Source organism: Sabethes cyaneus, chromosome 3, assembly GCF_943734655.1.
Source record: "Sabethes cyaneus chromosome 3, idSabCyanKW18_F2, whole genome shotgun sequence".
In the NCBI taxonomy this organism is placed as follows: Eukaryota; Metazoa; Arthropoda; class Insecta; order Diptera; family Culicidae; genus Sabethes; species Sabethes cyaneus.
In genome coordinates, this window is record NC_071355.1 from 1,808,170 (window position 1) to 1,827,409 (window position 19,240).

General features: G+C 42.9%; 1 protein-coding gene across 5 annotated transcripts in view; it reads right to left on the bottom strand.

Annotated features, from left to right (window-relative positions):
• Positions 1-19,240, bottom strand: part of LOC128741122 (uncharacterized) — a 33,742-nt gene that overhangs the window by 3,144 nt on the left and 11,358 nt on the right. The window lies entirely within an intron of this gene.

Here is a 19,240-nt window from a genome sequence, read left to right on the forward strand (position 1 = left end):
AGCAGATTTCTGTGCAGATCAAACTGATCAAATACGCAAAAAAAGTACGCTCGGAAAGTGAGGCTATTCACACCTATTCATTTAATAGGAAGCTGAAAGCCATTTTAATTTTTTTAAACACGTTTTAATACAGTCATTATTATTAATTCAAAATAATAAATACAAATTACTGCGGTATGAAAAAATGCAATTTATATACACTGAAATCGCTTTTTACGCGATTTTTTTACGCGACTATTTTTACGCGGTTTTCGGAATTTACGCGGTTTTTTACGCGGTTTTCGGAATTTACGCGGTTTTTTTACGCGGTTTTGATTTACGCGGGACGTATCCTTCGCGTAAAAAGCGACTTGAGCGTAAATTCAATTTCTACATTTAGTGATGTCCGGTAATCGCTCGATTAATCGATTACAGCATGGAATAATCGAATAATTTGTAATCGATTACTGCCGGCACGAGTAATTCATTAATCGAATAGTTTAAATAAGATAAAAAAATGCGAATAATCCCCATTAATCGTTCATAATCGTACGATTAATCGAATAATTTAACGAAATATTCGAATATTTATAGTCGAATACTACTAGCTAGACCGACCGACCGACCGACTAGACCGGAACCCGGACCTCAATTTTCGTTCCGATGTCGAACACTACTACTAGCACGAATACTGAACTAATCGATCAGTGCCTACTCGATCGATTAATCGGTAATCGAATAATTAAAAATTTCGGACATCACTAATATCAATACCAATGTCAGCCGTGTCGCTTTTGTCCAACACCAATATCAGCCGAATTGACCATTTTACGCACCATAACAACATTGCTGATATTGATTTTGCTTCAGAGCTGCCATCAATACACATATTTGTGCATGCATAAATTTGGGACCCTACCGTTTTCTCCGGAGTATTTAATTTTATCGATCTAATCTTTTAAATAACATAAATAGTTTATGGACTACTTTAAAATTCAGCAACATTAGTGGAGCCAGAAATCACAGCAACTGAAATAATTGATGGGTCCCAAATTTATGTATGCACAAATATCTGTATTTGTGGCAGCTCTGTTTTGCTTTCCCGTGGGGCATCTATGGATTGTCAAAGTACCAGCACAGCACAGGGAAAGCGCCACATCAATATCAGCAAGTCAGCATGTCGCTTTGTCACGTAAAATGCTCTTTACATAAAGGCATTGCTTGGTATATAATAAGTTGGGCACCTACTTTTCAAAAGGTCGTAAGCAGATGCCAGATATATCCAACAAACATTTCTGTTGAATAACAGTTAATCAAGCGCTTATTACCCGGTAATCTATACCCCTACTATTCAAGAAAAATGAATGTTTATTTATTTTATTTATTTATTTATTTATTTATTTATTATTCAGTCTTCGACTCAAGTTTGTCGTACAGACAGTTCGTATCTTAAAAGTCTTATTCTAAACACTGACTTAGTTATATTGTAATCATACATATCACAAGTTTCGTTAAATCTTCGGCAACAGGTTTCCAGAGGATTAAATTGGCCATACTGTGTTCGATGATGAACCGTTCGGAAGAAAGTTGATGATCGGGTGTTCCTTGGCGGGACGTTGAACCGCAATTGCGATAACAAGTGCGTGCAGTCGATGTTATTGCTGATAATGTCAAAAATGAACAGCCGTTGAAGCAGCAACCGTCTGGATTCGAGAGTAGTCAGACAGATGAGTTGACAACGTTGTTCATACGGTGGAAGTGCAATGGGATTATTCCAGGCAAGCGAACGAAGTGCGTAGCGGATGAACATTTTCTGGACTCTTTCAATCCTGTTGATGTGGATGGCTTGGTATGGTGCCCAAACTTGAACTCCGTACTCTAGGATGCTTCGTACTAGGCAGCAATATAGCGACTTTAAGCAGTATATGTTGCTAAATTGCTGAGTGTTGCGCTTGATGAAACCTAACACGGAGAATGCTTTTGCCACACATGATGAGATATGCTCCGAGAAGGTTAACTTACTGTCCAATGTAATTCCCAAATCTTTGACGGTCTGCACTCTGTCCAGGTCAGTTGATGACATAGTGTAGTTAAAATAGATTGGATTGCGCTGGCGAGTGAACGTTATGATGTGACACTTTTTAACGTTAGCTTCCATTCCATTTGTTGCACACCATTCCACAAGCAGATCAATGTCTTCCTGGAGTGCGATACAATCATCAACTGAAGTAATCGCACGGAAGAACTTGAGATCATCGGCGAACATAAATTTCGGTGCTTTGAGTAAGCTGCATAAGTCATTGACGAACAAAACAAAGAGCAGCGGACCCAGGTGGCTGCCTTGTGGGACGCCAGAGCAGATATTAAACGGTTGCGACAAGATGCCTCCAATTCGTACAGACGCGCTTCGGTTACTCAGGTATGAAGAAATCCACGTTGTCAACCAATCTGGAAAACCGCTCCGTTTCAGTTTTTCTACGACGAGTCTATGCGGTACACGATCAAAGGCCTTTGAGAAGTCCACATATACAGCGTCGACTTGCACTCTTTTTTCGACGCTACGTACTAGTGAGGAGACATATGACATCATATTGGTAGTTGTAGAACGCTTTTTCATAAACCCATGTTGATCTTCGCTGATAAAATGATGAACGTGAGGGTATACTGCATCCAGGATTAACCACTCTAGGACTTTTGGAAGACTACTAAGGATAGATATTGCTCTGTAGTTCTTCACGTCATGAATGCTTCCGGCCTTATGAATAGGTATTATCGTAGCGGTTTTCCAGCAAGTAGGGAAGACACCTTCGCTGAGAGATTTGTTATAGATGATGCTCAAAGGAGCTGCAAGGGACTCTGCGCAGTTTTTAAAGAGGACGGGCGGGAGACAATCGGGTCCAGAGCCTTTTGAAATATCGAGTGACCGAAGTTTAACAAGGACATCGTTTGGCGAGAATGACAGGTGTGGAATCGATGCGTCAAGCTGAGGTAGACTGTTTAAATAAGATTCTACAAAGGGCGGTTCATCGTTGTTCAGTACCCCGCGAAAAAACATGGAGAAAAGATCAGCAATATCAGTTGGATTTTCAGCAGACTGATCGCCGTGGTGTACAGATTGAGGCACACCGTCCGTTTGTTTAAGGCGTTTCACATAGGACCAAAAATATTGTGGGTTTTGTTGCAGGTCGTTTTGAGTGCGGCTGATATATGCGTTAAAGCTTATTATTCGAAGGGAGTGGTACTGCTCTTCCATTTCGCGCACTTTGAGTTTAGCAGTTGTCGTTTTGGATCGAAAGTACTGTTTTCTCGCTTTACGCAATCGGTTGCGCAAGTTTTGAAGCTCCGCATTCCACCAAGGAAGCTTCTTGTAGCGTCTTGTGAGGTTTTTTGTCGGCACTTTAGCACGTAGCGTCGTCTTCACAATCGAATAAAGCTGCTGAATCGCATCGTCGCATGATAAACTGGTTAGCAGTTGTCTCCAGTTGATTTCGTCGAATAAGGTATTCAAGTCGGCAAAATTACAGCGATTGAAATCATAATCTTGACTCCAGCACTCCGGGACCATATTGATGACTGAGTGGTACGTCAGAACAAATGGGTTATGGTGAGCATCTATTCTGAGTAGCCCTGTAGGAGGCTCCAATAGTTCAAAGCAACCAGTATCGTTCGTGAAAGCCAGATCTAGAATTCTGTTGTTGGCATTAGTGAGTGTGTTCAGTTACTGAAGCCCAGCAGCAACAACATGTTCCACCAAAACAAGTTCTTGGTCAGTAGTAGCATTTGTGGGAAGCAGTTGATGTTGGATGTTGGGTGCATGCATAAATTTGGGACATTATTTTTCCGCAGTATTTCATTTTTGCAGTCTAATTATTGCTATAATGTACATAGTTTATGAAGTACTAGTACGTATTATAGAGATTGCTGACATTTACCGCACGCACAGTTCGCATTTGTTTGTTTTTTTTTTCGCTGCGAAAAATTTTTCACGATGCACACAAACCACTGTATTAGTCGCACATTAGCAATCCTGATACCGTCCGTTATTATGGCAGATGGTGTAAAAAGCTGGATAGCGCATCACTGTGCGATTACAGCGCACTACTTGCGACACACAAAACCAGAATAAAATTGAATGTCACACAGCTATCCACCTATTCGCGTGCGTAATGACGGCTACTGGATACAACTTTCAGAAAACGTTAGCATGCTTTTGGCAGCTTTATTCACATTAAGTTAATATTTCCAGCCTTAATTGTCGTTGTAGAACTTTCAAGCATACGTGAGCGGAGTTCCCAAAAGCAAATAAACATTGTCGAAAAGCGTACCCACAGTAGAATCAATATATATAGAATGCCAGTGTCGCTGTTTTGCTATAGGACTCATTGTATCATACAATCTGTATCAAGTCTGTGAATCGGGAACTTCATTGTCAAAGTTGCTCATTGTTATATATCTGTTCTTTATCTGTGCGCTGGCTGGTGCTGTCTTCAGTGCGTTCTCCGCTGTGTTTTTATGCTAGTGAAATGGTTTTAAACGTTCTTTTTCTTTTCGTCCGGATGAATAGAATCCCTCAACTGCGCCCTTTTACATCGATTTTTTCAGAAATTTGAAGCAAGCGAAGTTTCCAATCACATTACTTGGTAGCCATATTTGAAATTTCAAACTGATTGTCAAAGTTTGACAATGAGATTCCCCTTTTAATGAATCTCAGGCACACATACATTTGCATATATAATGTAAATACATTATCTGAACATGTGTGATGTTTACCACGCGCACTGCAGCGACACTGGCATTCTATATATATATTGATTATACTGTACCCACTAGCCGCCATTAAGCGCGCGAAAAGGTGGATTACGGGTTTCAACTACAACAGCAATATTAATATTGCTAGTCGAATAGAGTCGGTGCAACGGAGGTTTATCCGCTTTGCCCTCCGTAGGTTACCATGGAATGACCCGTTCTGGCTACCAAGCTACGAACAGCGCTGCAGATTAATCAACTTGGACACCCTGCTAACACGTCGGGACGTAACTAGAACCGTCTTCGTATCAGATGTTCTGACATCTCGGATTGACTGTCCTTGGTTTCTATGAAGACTAGACATCTTAACTCGGTCTCGCTTAACGCGGAATAATTTCTTCTTGCATATACCGCATCGGAGAACTAACTACAGTACTTTCGGTACTGTAACCGGCTTACAACGGAACTTCAACCGTTTTGTGTCCTATTTCGACTTTGACGTCAGCCGCAACGTGTTGAAAACCCGATTTAGAGCTCTTGCTATTAGTTTTTAAGTAGTCAGTAGGATAGAAAAATCTGTTGACTTTTAACTAATAAACAAATAAACCAATATGGCCAACAATAGTTTTTAGGTATCGACCTTTACGCGTGCGTAATGGCGGCTAGTGGGTACAATTTTCGGAGAACGTTAGCATGCCTTTGGCAAGTTGATATTTCCAGCCTTAGTTGTTGTTGTAGAACTTTCAAGCATACGTGAGCAAATAAACATTGTCGAAAACTGTACCCATTAGCCGCCATTAAGCGCGCGAAAAGGTGGATATGCATACAATTATTGTTCATATTTTCTAGTAAATTATCAATGTTAACAGAAACAGAATGTAGCCTTTCGATCCTGAAATGAACGTTTACATGCTGACTATTTATTTACTAGATATACTAGAATAATGTTTCACATATGTAGTATTATATACGTGGTAGTGCCTAATTTTAGAGAGTATTTAAGGTGAAATTAGTCGTCATCGATTCTGCCAATTTCAAAAGCAGTTTTTTTGTTTGAAACAAAAATTCTGTTCATGAAAATATATTCGCTGTGTTCAGATTGGCAAGAAGAAGGCAGTATTTATATTTTTACAACCAGACCCCAGCTATTGGGTCCAAAAACTGCTTCCGAAATTGGGCTCTCCGACGAAAAGTTATTGACTGCTAATTTCCCGTTAAACAAATCATGTTCGAAAAACAGGTCTATTAAGGGATTTCCTCATTATTCATAATCTTTTTAACTGTTCACTATTGATTTAATAATGTCCTGATTTATTCCAGTGTCATTTCCTTTGCAAAACTTCCTTTCTGCACGATTTTTCCTGTACCAAATTCGATTTTGACAGCAGTTCAAATAATAAACATTGTGAGCTTTTTTGATAAGTTTCAAGCAAACAAACCGGCGAACAGCGCAAAATGTTACGAAAACAAATTTAATTTGATTGGCATATTACACTGTTTTACAAACCGCCAAATTTTATTGGAAAAGCTCGGCGACATTTTGAAAAATAAAATTTGTTCGAATATTTGGTTGGGTCAGTACACGGGTTTTCAAATTTATTTGATGAAATAGATCAAATATTGGATGATTCAGCAAACAGTGTACTGGTACCTTAAGTAAACATTTCGGTCTGCTGTCTTTGCATTCAAGTATGATGCTTAATAATCGACTGTTGATATGACTAGTTCGTTTTTAAGCAGACAATGGCTGTATCGCCGGGAATAACAGCGACAAAACGCAAATATACCACATTACCTCTAGCTACAAAGTTAGATGTAATCTGTGACGTTGAATCCAGCGGATTATTCCATGAGCAACAATAAATATAATTTTGAATCGCATCTCTAGACCCCTCAAATGATTCATTTTGACAGTGAATTTTGACATTTCCGCCCAACTAGCGAACGCCCAATTAACGAACCGCCCAATTAACGAACCACCAATTAGCGAATCTTTGCTGTACATTCGGCCCGAAAATGTTTGCGCCAGCAGATTTCTGTGCAGATCAAACTGATCAAATACGCAAAAAAAAGTACGCTCGGAAAGTGAGGCTATTCATTTAACAGGAAGCTGAAAGCCATTTTAATTTTTTTAAACACGTTTTAATACAGTCATTATTATTAATAGACTAATCTCAAGTTTTTAGTCTTGACCTTGAAATGCGGTCATACATATATATTAATATTTTTTGAAACGATGGTTCTACAATTGATGAAGGGACGGTAGGGAAAGAAATGAAATTTTTTGGTGAAGGTGGGGAAGAGCGGAAAGGAAGGGGGGGGGGGTATTGGTAGCTATGCTTGACAAGTAGTCATTTTGACTCCTACCTTTTGTCCAATACTGGAAGGTGCATGAGTCGAACCAAGCTGTAATCTGAGATTACAACCGGATTCGAACCCACAACACCCGCCAGGGCATGTGGTGCCCGCGGTTTTCGGAATTTACGCGGTTTTGATTTACGCGGGACGTATTACTTACTTACTTATGTGTCCACGTCCGCCGGTCCGGCAGAACAAAGGGATGAAATTAGAGATCTCCACTGCTGACGGTTACCCGCCATGGCTTTTACCTGTCGCCAGGACAGGTTCTCGTCCACAGCCCGGATGTCGTTGGCTAAGCTCCGTCTCCATGAGCCTCTGGGTCTGCCTCTTCTACGCTGTCCTTGTGGATTCCAGTCGAGTGCTGCTCTGCAAACCTCGTTCGCTCCTTTCCTCAAGGTGTGTCCGATCCACTTCCACCTACGCTCACGAATTTCTGTGGCTATCGGCCGTTGATGACACCGACGATGGAGTTCCTCATTGGATATCCAATTATCAGGCCACCAGGCACGAATAATATATCGTAGGCACCGGTTAATGAATACCTGCAGTTTTTGCGTTGTCTCCGCTGAGACGCACCACGTTTCGCAGGCATACAGCAGTACGGATTTAACGTTTGAATTAAAGATTCGGGTTTTCGTACGTAGAGTGATCTGGTTTGAGCGCCAAATGTTTCGCAGACCTGCAAAGGCACCCCGCGGGACGTATCCTTCGCGTAAAAAGCGACTTGAGTGTAAATTCAATTTCTACATTTAGTGATGTCCGGTAATCGCTCGATTAATCGATTACAACATGGAATAATCGAATAATTTGTAATCGAATACTGCCGGCACGAGTAATTCATTAATCGAATAGTTTAAATAAGATAAAAAGTATAAGGGTCCATGCCTAGTGGCACGGGCGCAGGCTTGAAGTAGGACTACGAATGTAGCGCAATTCGTCTCCCAATGCTAAAGCCGGTGATTTTTGTATGAAATTCATATATAGATGCTCAAGTTGCGCATTAAAGAATTGTGTTCTTACATGTGAGAAATTCATAATTTCAACTCTTCAGCTAATTTATATGGTGGACCTGAAAAGGTCCGTTCATTAATCTCTAATTCTCAAATTTCTGACTCGTAGTGTCCATTGTCAACTTTCGTCCTTCAGATGGGCCCCACCAATTTAAACCCTTTGCTTCCGCGACCAAACTTTGGGTTTTCTAGCATATTTAATATTCTATTATAGCAGCTTATTGTCAATTGCAAGTAAAATTGTACCATCCAAAGAGCGATATCGCTCATAAAGTGCTATTTTGCATTAAATCGTTTCGATCTTCGGCGCACTTTTTCGTTATCTTCCAAGCAATAAGTGCGCCGAAGAGACCGAAACGATTTAAGCTAAAATAGTACTTTTATGAGCGATTGCGCACTTATTGATTGGACAATTTTCCTTGCAATTGACAATAATAGATCGATGTTTCGAATCCAACACGGTCGGCGTAATTTCCACTCCACACCAAACAATAATCGGCTGCTGCCGAGTTTTACCACCTTTGCCGCGTCCGGATCCGGACAGGGAGATAAAGTCGTAACTCTCATTATTATTTGTAACCCAAACAACGCGAAAATGATGCCGTTCGCAAAATCAATTCAACTGCTTCATATACTTATTCAGTAGTTCTTAAAAGAACTGATTGTTTTCTAGCAGCTGTTAATAATACAAATCGAAGAAATTTACTGCTTGGCAGCAGCTTTTTTCGGACCGCATTCTCCGTTAGAACTTCTTTTGGCTTTGGAGTTTTCGAAGCCTTTGCTATGGTCTTTATTGACTTATAGCGAATTCATAAATTAACCTAGGTTCGTGCTAACTGGTGTTATGTATGCACTCTACTCGATTCTAATCCACAAATTTTTCCGAGTGTGTACTCGTTGACTTGTCATCGTTCAGATGGGAGTAAGATATTAAACCACGCGTCACGCGTCATGCGAGTTTCTAAATTTCGCGATCCTTGTAATAAATAAAAGTAATGTTTATTAGTAAACGTTCCGTGTAGTATTTCATTAACGACTAATCACCCACATACCCGACAATTTGGTGTCAGAAGTGGGATTAGTCGAAAAACTTCTCTCGCTACAGAAGTAAGGTTAGAATCGCACCGAAGCGCATTCTTCTCGCGGTCAAAAATGGCTACCGCAAATCCCGAGTTTATGGAGGCTCTGTCCGCAATGATTGCACAAGCCCTCCGCGCATCGATTGGAAGTGCCGTCGCCGCACACGCTCAACAGGTTCCGGTAGGAGACGCTGCTGCTCCATCACCGAAAGCTCCTCCGTTCACAGTACAGGAGTACCGGTCATCAGAAGGAACGACCGTCGCTGATTATTTCAACCGTTTCGAATGGGCCCTACAGCTGAGTGGCATCCCGGAAGCCCAACACGCAAATTTTGCCCGTGTCCACATGGGGGCTGACTTGAATAACGCCCTGAAGTTTCTCATCTCTCCCCGCGATCCAGCAGAAGTTCCCTACGCAGATCTACGCACGACCCTTGTCAACCACTTCGACCGGATACGGAATAAGTTCGTCGAGAGCGTCAAATTCAGGAGCATCGTTCAGCAAAAGGGCGAAACCATCGCACAGTTTGCCCTCCGGCTGAAGCAGGGTGCTGCCTACTGCGAATACGACCAGTTTCTAGACAGAATGCTCATTGAACAGTTCCTGCATGGGCTCGAAGCAAGAGACGTATGCGACGAGATCATCGCAAAAAACCCGGATACTTTCAACGCTGCGTACACCATCGCGCACTCCTTGGAAGCGACCCGGAACACGACCCGAGAGATCAATACTAGCACACCACCGCCAGCGTACCCCGAAGCTACCAACAAACTTGGCTACGAGAAGCCGAGAACAAGGAAGTCGCCTCAATCTCGTCAGCGATTGCCACTCTTCCAACAACGAACGCAAGCTCACCCGAACATTGCTGGTGAATCCCGTCCCTGCAACGGCTGTGGCGGACAGCATCTGAGAAATCAATGTCGGTTCCGCAACGTCTGGTGTAACGCCTGCGGCAAGAAAGGTCACATAGCCAAAGTCTGCCGATCCGAGAAATCTCAGAATTCTTCTACTGATCTGGTGGAGTCCCAAGAAACGCCGACTTCGTGCAGTCCCTCCATCAAGTGCTCAACGTCTCATCCACCGGAAAGAAACTCATCGATGTCGAGATCGATGGCCGCCGCCTGCAAATGGAGCTGGACACCGGAGCGCCGTGTGGAATAATAGGAGAAACACAGCTTCGAATCATCAAGCCGAAGTTTTCGCTGCTGTCAACGAATCGGCAATTCTCCAGTTACACTGGACATCGCATCCAGTGCCTTGGTCGTCTCCCTGTGCAAGTATCCATCGGATCTACATCGCGCAGACTAAACTTGTACGTCGTGGCCGGAAAATCCGATTCTCTTTTCGGGCGCGAATGGATTGTTCATTTTGCTAAACAGATCAATCTGAACAGAATGTTCTCTGCAGATCAGTCCGTCAACTCACTCACGAGCACCGAACTTACTCCGGATCAAGCAGCTCACTTGTCGCAGCTTTTGGACAACTTCGACAGTATCTTCAGCGACATCCCTGGAAAGCTCGAAGGACCACCTGCGAAAGTGCACCTGAAACCAGGGACATCCCCGGTTTTCGCGAGGGCTAGAGACGTGCCTCTTGCGCTGCGTGATCGGTATGCAGCCGAGATAGATAAGAAACTAGCCTCCGGATTCTACGAGAAAGTTGACTACTCCGAGTGGGCATCGCCAACCCACATCGTCATGAAAAGGAACGGAAGTATTCGGATTACCGGTAACTATAAACCGACCGTCAACCCAAGTATGATTATCGATGAACATCCGATACCGAAAATCGAAACGATCTTCAACAAAATGAAAGGAGCCGCCTTGTTTTGCCACTTGGACGTAACGGACGCCTACACTCATCTCCCAGTCGACGATGAGTTCCGTCATGTGCTCACTCGCAACACTTCAACGCACGGGCTCATTCGTCCCTCAAGAGCCGTATATGGGGCTGCCAACATCCCGGCAATTTGGCAGCGACGCATGGAATCCATTCTTCAAGGACTGGATCACGTTGTCAGCTTCTACGACGACGTCATCGTATTCGCTAAGAACTTCGACGAGCTCCTGCTAGCTCTTACCGCAACGATGGACAGGATGAAACAAAATGGTCTACAACTCAACCGTACGAAATGCATCTTCGCCACGTCATCGCTCGAATGCCTAGGTCATCGGATCGACCGCCACGGCTTGCACAAATCGGATAAGCACGTTGAAGCTATACGTGACGCACCACGTCCGACCACTCCGGAGGAATTACAGCTATTCCTAGGTAAGGCAACCTACTATAGTGCGTTCATTCCCTATCTTTCTTCAAGGGCTAGAAGTTTACGCGACATGTTGCTAACCGATCCATTCGAAAGGACACCCGAAGCAGACAGGGCCTATCAAGACTTAAAGCGGGTTCTGGTCTCACCCCAAGTGTTAATGCAATATGACCCTTCTCTACCGCTAATTCTTGCAACGGACGCAAGCAAAACTGGTCTTGGTGCCGTTCTCTCACACCGTTTGAGCAATGGCATGGAGCGACCGATAGCATACGCCAGTTGTACAATGTCCGCCACCGAACAACGGTACCCACAAATCGACAAAGAAGCTCTCGCCATCGTTTGGGCGGTAAAGAAATTCTTCCACTACCTATACGCGCGTAAGTTCACGCTGATTACGGATCATAAGCCGCTTACGCAAATCCTCCATCCAGAAAAATCACTCCCTACGCTGTGTATTAGTCGAATGGCAAACTACGCCGATTACCTGGCTCACTTCAATTTCGACGTGGTCTACAAACCAACCAGTCAAAATACGAATGCCGACTACTGCTCCAGAATCCCAAGCCAAACGGTACAATCTGATGTCAATCGCTTGTCTCTCCACGAGGGAAGAAATAACGAAGACGAGTTTGAACAGTTTTCCTTGCATCAGATTCAGCAACTGCCAGTGCGAGCGGAACACATTGCACGTGAGTCACGAAAGGACACGAACCTTGGAAGGATCATTCAAGAACTGGAATTGGGACGAAATTTAATGCAGCTGGGTCACAAGGCACCGGAAGCAAAATACACCCTAGTTGCTAACTGTCTACTCTTTGAGCACCGTGTTGTCATACCACCTACTCTTCGGCAAACGATCTTGAACGACCTTCACGTGGGACACATTGGAATCGTCAAAATGAAGGGATTGGCACGTTCTTTCGTATACTGGCCAGGGATAGACGCCGACATCGAAAACACGGCAAGATCCTGTACGGAATGTGCACAACATGCATCAGCACCACCGAAATTCAACACACATCATTGGGAGTACCCGAACGGTCCATGGGAGCGAATACACGTCGACTACGCTGGCCCAGTGGCAGGTTCGATGCTGCTAATCGTCGTCGACGCATATAGCAAGTGGGTCGAAGTTAAAATCACCAACTCAACTACAACTGCTGCCACGATCAGTCTTCTCGATGGATTGTTTGCCGCCTACGGAGCACCAATAACAGTTGTATCGGACAACGGTCCTCAATTTACTGCCGAGGAATTCAAATCGTTTCTCCAGCGTAGCGGAGTAAAGTACTACAAGCTCTCTGCGCCCTACCATCCCGCAACAAACGGACAAGCCGAGCGCTACGTCCAGACTGTAAAAAATGCACTTAAGTCGATGGGATCAACCAGCAATACTCTGCAAGCCAACACCAACGAATTCCTGCAGCAGTATCGAAAAGTTCCTCATTCCGAAACCGGAGAATCACCAGCAAAGTTATTTCTTGGTCGAAACATCCGAACCCGGTTGGATCTCGTCAGACCACAGGATGTCAGCACGAAGATAGCGGAAAAACAACGAGCAACATTTGACTCGTCGTTTCGTTCCTTCACACCGGGACAACACGTCTACTGCCTGTCGGGAAATCCTCGAATGGACAAGTGGATCCCAGGAATTGTATCTTCTCGTCAGGGAGATCTCCACTACGACATTGTTTACGAAGGAAAACATCTAAAACGTCATGTTGATCAAATTCGACGTTTCCACGACAACGAGTGCAGCCAGCAGTGCACTCAGTCTCCAAGTGAATCAAGCTCGAATAGAACCCTACAATTTCCACCGAATGGAACAGGTGAGGCATCTCGTCATACACATTTTTATCGAGATATCGTGACGTCACCGCAATTCGACCGAGAATCAAGTTCATCGTCAGAATCGTCGTCTGAGGGATCCGACACACCAAATGGACGGTTCTTAACACCGAATAGCAGTCCAGGCCGGTCAATCGAAGGCTCACCACCAGTATTGCGTCGTTCGGAAAGACAAAGTCGTCCACCGCGTCGATATTCTCCATAGTTGAAATTTCTTTCGCAGAAGGGGGAGGAAATGTTATGTATGCACTCTACTCGATTCTAATCCACAAATTTTTCCGAGTGTGTACTCGTTGACTTGTCATCGTTCAGTTAGGAGTAAGATATTAAACCGCGCGTCACGCGTCATGCGAGTTTCTAAATTTCGCGATCCTTGTAATAAATAAAAGTAATGTTTATTAGTAAACGTTCCGTGTAGTATTTCATTAACGACTAATCACCCACATACCCGACACTGAAACCCGAAATTTATGAACGATACGGGCAGTTTGACAGATCGACCCGTAAACCGTAATGCTAGACAGTTTTAACCTGCGCTTCAAACTGAATGCTGTCAGTTTAACCGAAATGCAATCTCGGTTAATTTATGATCGCTTTGACAGCACTTCGATTAAAACTGAGTGCTAATCGACCTGAGCCAGGTTAATTTATGAATTCGCTATTAGTAATCTTGCTTCTCACTAGCAAGTTTGGTAGGCGAACGAACCGGAAGCGCCAGTTCTTTGTTTGGACCAGCTTTCTCTTGTTGAAAACTAATTTCAAAGCCTTTTTCACGAATGTGTCCAGCCTTGAAACGTCACTATTGTAGCTGGCGGCTTCGGTTTGTTGGCGTCTCGCTTAGTGAATTTTGATGTCTTCGTTGCCTTATTCCGGGGAAGTAGCAATAGCAACAGCTGAAGCTCAACGATTTTTGAGCGGATTCTATAGAGCGTAAATTAAATACAATCAAACTTTGATCCCTTTGATTTAAAGGGAATTTAATCCACAGCTCTTCTCCTATATATTTCTGTCATCCGTGTTAGGGAAGCACTGGCGTGGGAAGGCAAAAATAAGATTAAAGCAACGTCATGAGTTAGAAGACCGCATGGTGAGTCACCACATATTTATCGTTTTATAGATCAAATCAGAAGAAATTCTTCATGATTTAAAGAATCAGCGACATTTGGAAATTTAAGTAAAGAAATTTAGTATGCAGAAAATTTTCATCTCTTCATAAACAAATTCGTTCGTCCTAAAAAGGACGGGTGTGGTAAATTATGTGGTTGAAAATCCGGCCAGCAGAATGGCTTGAATGTTTGAAACAGCATCTCCCAGGGCAATGGTGACAATGGTTACCGGGCAGAGCATTTTCCATTGATTCAAGCTCTTCCGCTCCCGCAACCAAATATTCTAATATAGCAGATAACAGATCGATGCTCCGGTACCAATGCGTTCGGCGCACTTTACACCGAACAATGATCCGCTGCTGCTGCGCTGCGTTTTACCAGTTTGCCGAGTCCAGTGAGGGAGATATAATCGCAACTCTCTGCTGTCTGCTCTGTACCGTACCGATGTCAATGCGAAAATGATGCCGTTCGCCGGCTTACTTCTGATTATATACCAGAGCAAACGGCAGCAAGTTGTAAGTTGTAACAAAGGCGGATCAACGTAGGGCAGAGAATCATAAACACGAAAGAAAGGCGGTACAACGTACAACGAAACCGTACATTGTTTGAACAAAACCGGTGTCCGGTGCTTCCTTAATGAACAGCTACCAGTTTCTGCAGAGCAACCTAATATGAAGCATCGACATCCTCTTCATGCCACCGAAAATCAGTGGAAAGGCCGCAAAGCGCGATAGGAAAAAGACAGAAATATTCTTCCGAAGGTTTGTCTTAATACAGTTTAAACATGTAATTTCTGACAGGCTCGTACTTCGAACGCTCATACTAAACTGCCAACATCACTTTAAAATGTGAGAAAAATCAATTTTACTGCTTCGTATACTTTTATTCAGTAGTTCTTAAAAGAACTGATTGTTTTCTACCAGATATTAGTAATGCTAATCAACGAAATTTACATCTAGGCAGCAGTTTTTTTCGGGCACCTTCTCCGCTGGAACGACTTCCTTTGACTCTGGCTTTCGGTGCCTTTGCTACGGTTTTCATTGGCTTAGTAGATTTTTGTTCGGGGGTACCATCGCATATTTACTAGTACAGCTTTAATCGGAGCCGCCTTTGCAGCAGTTAGCAAAGATAAATTGTTTTCGTCCGTTTTATCAACCTTGAACGAATCGGAATCGCCTGTTCTTTTTGTTTGGACCAGCTTTTCGACAGCTAATTTCAAACCCTTTTTCACGAATGTCCAGCTTTGGAACGTCACAATTGTGGCTAGCGGCGATTTACTTCTAACGGCTTGCAGCGAGGATCCATTGATTTTACTGGGTATTGATAGCAGCAAAAACCATATCGTTCGCTGGCGGACGAGTCGGTGGCTTCTTCGGGTTGTTGGCGTCTTGCTTGGTGAATTTGAATGTCTTCGATGCCTTATTCCGAGCAAGCAGCAACCGTTGAAGCTCAACAATTTTCGAGCGGATTCTATAGAGCGTAAGCGTAAATTAAATACAATCAAAGGTCAGCTTAACCCATAGCTCATTTCGTATATATTTCTGTCATCTGTGCTAGGGAAGCATTGGCGTGGGAAGGCAAAAACATGAAAATAATGAAATAATGAATATCCGTCTAAAATTTTCTCAATTATTAAACGTTTGTTTGGAAAACATGGAATCTATTGTATTGTTATGGATTTTTTGAAAAATTTCCAATCGATTGATACCAATATCTCTAGAATCTGTTGACGGATGACTGAGTTATAAGCGTGCAAACCATAACCACTTTTCGTTACATGTTCCCTTTTCGTTTTTCTAAAGTGCACCCCAATATAGAAATCAAAGAAGTAGTCCTACTTCAAAAATGCGAATAATCCCCATTAATCGTTCATAATCGTACGATTAATCGAATAATTTAACGAAATATTCGAATATTTATAGTCGAATACTACTAGCTAGACCGACCGACCGACCGACTAGACCGGAACCCGGACCTCAATTTTCGTTCCGATGTCGAACACTACGACTAGCACGAATACTGAACTAATCGATCAGTGCCTACTCGGTCGATTAATCGGTAATCGAATAATTAAAAATTTCGGACATCACTAATATCAATACCAATGTCAGCCGTGTCGCTTTTGTCCAATACCAATATCAGCCGAATTGACCATTTTACGAACCATAACAACATTGCTGATATTGATTTTGCTTCAGAGCTGCCATCAATACAGATATTTGTGCATGCATAAATTTGGGACCCTACCGTTTTCTCCGGAGTATTTAATTTTATCGATCTAACCCAAGGAACAATTTTTGCTTATTAAACGTTTCACCGACAGCTTTTATTCAGCACATGCTGTATAGCTGCTTTTAAAGTACCAGTGAGCGACACGCCCTGGCAGGTGTTGTGGGTTCAAATCCGGTTATAATTTCTGATTACAGCTTGGTTCGACTCATGCACCTTCCAGCATTGGACAAAAGATAGGAGTCACAACGACAACTTGTTAATCATAGCTACCTATTACCCCCCCCCCCCCCCCCTTCCTTTCCACCCTTCCCCTTCATTCCCGGAAAAAAAAGTCCTTCTTCATTACTTTCCCTTACCGTCCCTTCATCAATTGTAGAACCATCGTTTCAAAAAAAAAAATTATTATATATGACTGACCGCATTTCAAGGTCATGACTAATGTCACGAGTTTGGTCAGTTTAAGTTTGTCAAGCGTGGAACAAAAATGGGCTAAAATACATTTAAGCGCTGAAGAGTAGTTTCTTAAATCATGTTTGGCATCTGCTGTACAAGATTGCTTTAGAAGTATTTATTCTGCACATGTTAAACATTTAATAAACTATTTGTGCTAAAGTATTTCGCTTATACCACCAGCAATACAAGCAACATAACACACTCACAACGCAAAATTTTTTTTCTCTTGAATATTGACGACGGTGAGCGGTGCTACTGAGTGAAATTCACTGGAAACTGGAAATCCAGAACTTTCGGCTAGCTGCGAACATTGTGTGCGATTCTTCAGTTAGTTAGCAGTGATGTTATTAGTTAGCAGCAGCAGTGATTAGTTAACAGCAGAAGTGGTTCGTGCCAGTACCGCAGAGGAATAGTACTTTGTACTTTGAATTGTCACCCCGTCATTAGTTTAAGCAGATAGTACTGCTTCCTGAGCTAAACGCTACGTATATTTGTCATCGGATCGGATTTAGTTTTTTTCATCTAAAAAACAAAAATCAGAGGGGTTATGTACAAGACACGACCGCATATATAGGTGACGCAGGACTACGTAAGTCTCTTTGTAGTGATAGTGGCATGTATTCATGCTTGTAATCATTCGATTCTTCATGTATACATGCTATATGCAACATATATACATGCTACATGCGTTGTATGTAACATTTATCAATGTAGTAACATTGCATACGTTCAATTCTCAAAAGATTGTGCATTTGAAAACAATTTAACAAAATCAAGAACACAAACTATTACTTTCCTGCTACCTTACAGAAATTAAAGATTGTTTTATTATCCATGGTTTCCCACGTTGAAGGGATTTTACCAATTCAATCCTATTTTATCAACAGCACATCTTTTCACTACACTTCTAATGAAACGACAAGCATGCGTATTCATACAGAGTCGTATTATAACCGAACACTACAGCTGTAGCCCATTTTTCCAACACAGATATCAAGTTCGCCGAGGTTTAATCGTCTCGCAGAGAAGAATTTGCGATCTGTTCGGACGACGAACTTGTTGCATTTTTTCTGGCACACTTCACTAACACAGACATCAAATTGGACTAGGTTTAATCGCATTCGTAAGAAATCTGTCGACACGAGGGGGCTTTGATACTCTCTCTGGCGTACTTCCCAAGCAAGGACATCAAAATGGTCTAGGTTGAACCGCGGTGTTAAGGAATCTTGTTGAAATGAGCCGCGACTGCACTTTATCACGTCTGTCTAAAATCTGATTCGAATTCAAGAGCTCTAGAAGCTTCTCCCTCATATTTCTGAATTCTATACTTTAATAGCCTCAAGCTGCTCAGTGGGTGGGGAGGGAAATATATGCTGTAAATCGGGTGTGCGTCACGGCTAGGTCTATACACAAACCGTATCTCGATCGGAGACAGGAACCACAGGAAATGGATCAATAGCAGGGATAATTACCAAATAAGAAACGGCTGCCAGTTCACGGGTTTCTATAGACTCGGTGAGCAGATAGTTGAAACAACACACTAGAGAAAACCAACGGCGAAGGATGACAACTCGACTTGTACGATGGATGTAAAATTAGAGGATAGTGTCGCTTTGGGCAAAAACTCGTTACGTACGATACAATGTTTTATTTTCCCTATCCCTACAGTACTTACTACACTAGGATTTCTACTTGCTGGTGTGTTTCTAGGTCTCGGGTGTTCTCTCTCACTATATAACGGTCGAACCAATATCGTATGTAGGTTCACCGCACTCGGCAAAGGAACAGCCGGGATAGCCGGGCTGGCCAGGCAACCGTGGGTAGTTGGTGGTTACACTGCAGCGCTGGGGCCCGCACAGCGCTCGGCAAGGGCAGGGCCGGTGTAGCGGTCGGGGCCGACAGCCGATAATTCGTGGCTACGCTGGATAGGCGGAAGGTCCGCTGCTTCTACGAAGCTTTTGTTGGTTTAATGCGTCTTTCCGAAAGGTCACACCGGAAGCGGCGGGCGCCGGGATCTGAGAAGTAATGTCCAAAACAAAAGGCCCGTCGAGGACCTGTTCGAGAGCCATTAACCAACTTATCACACCATCTTCACCCTAGATCTACACTCTTGACACCAGCTTATTTAATTAAAATTGCTAAAACTAATTTTACCT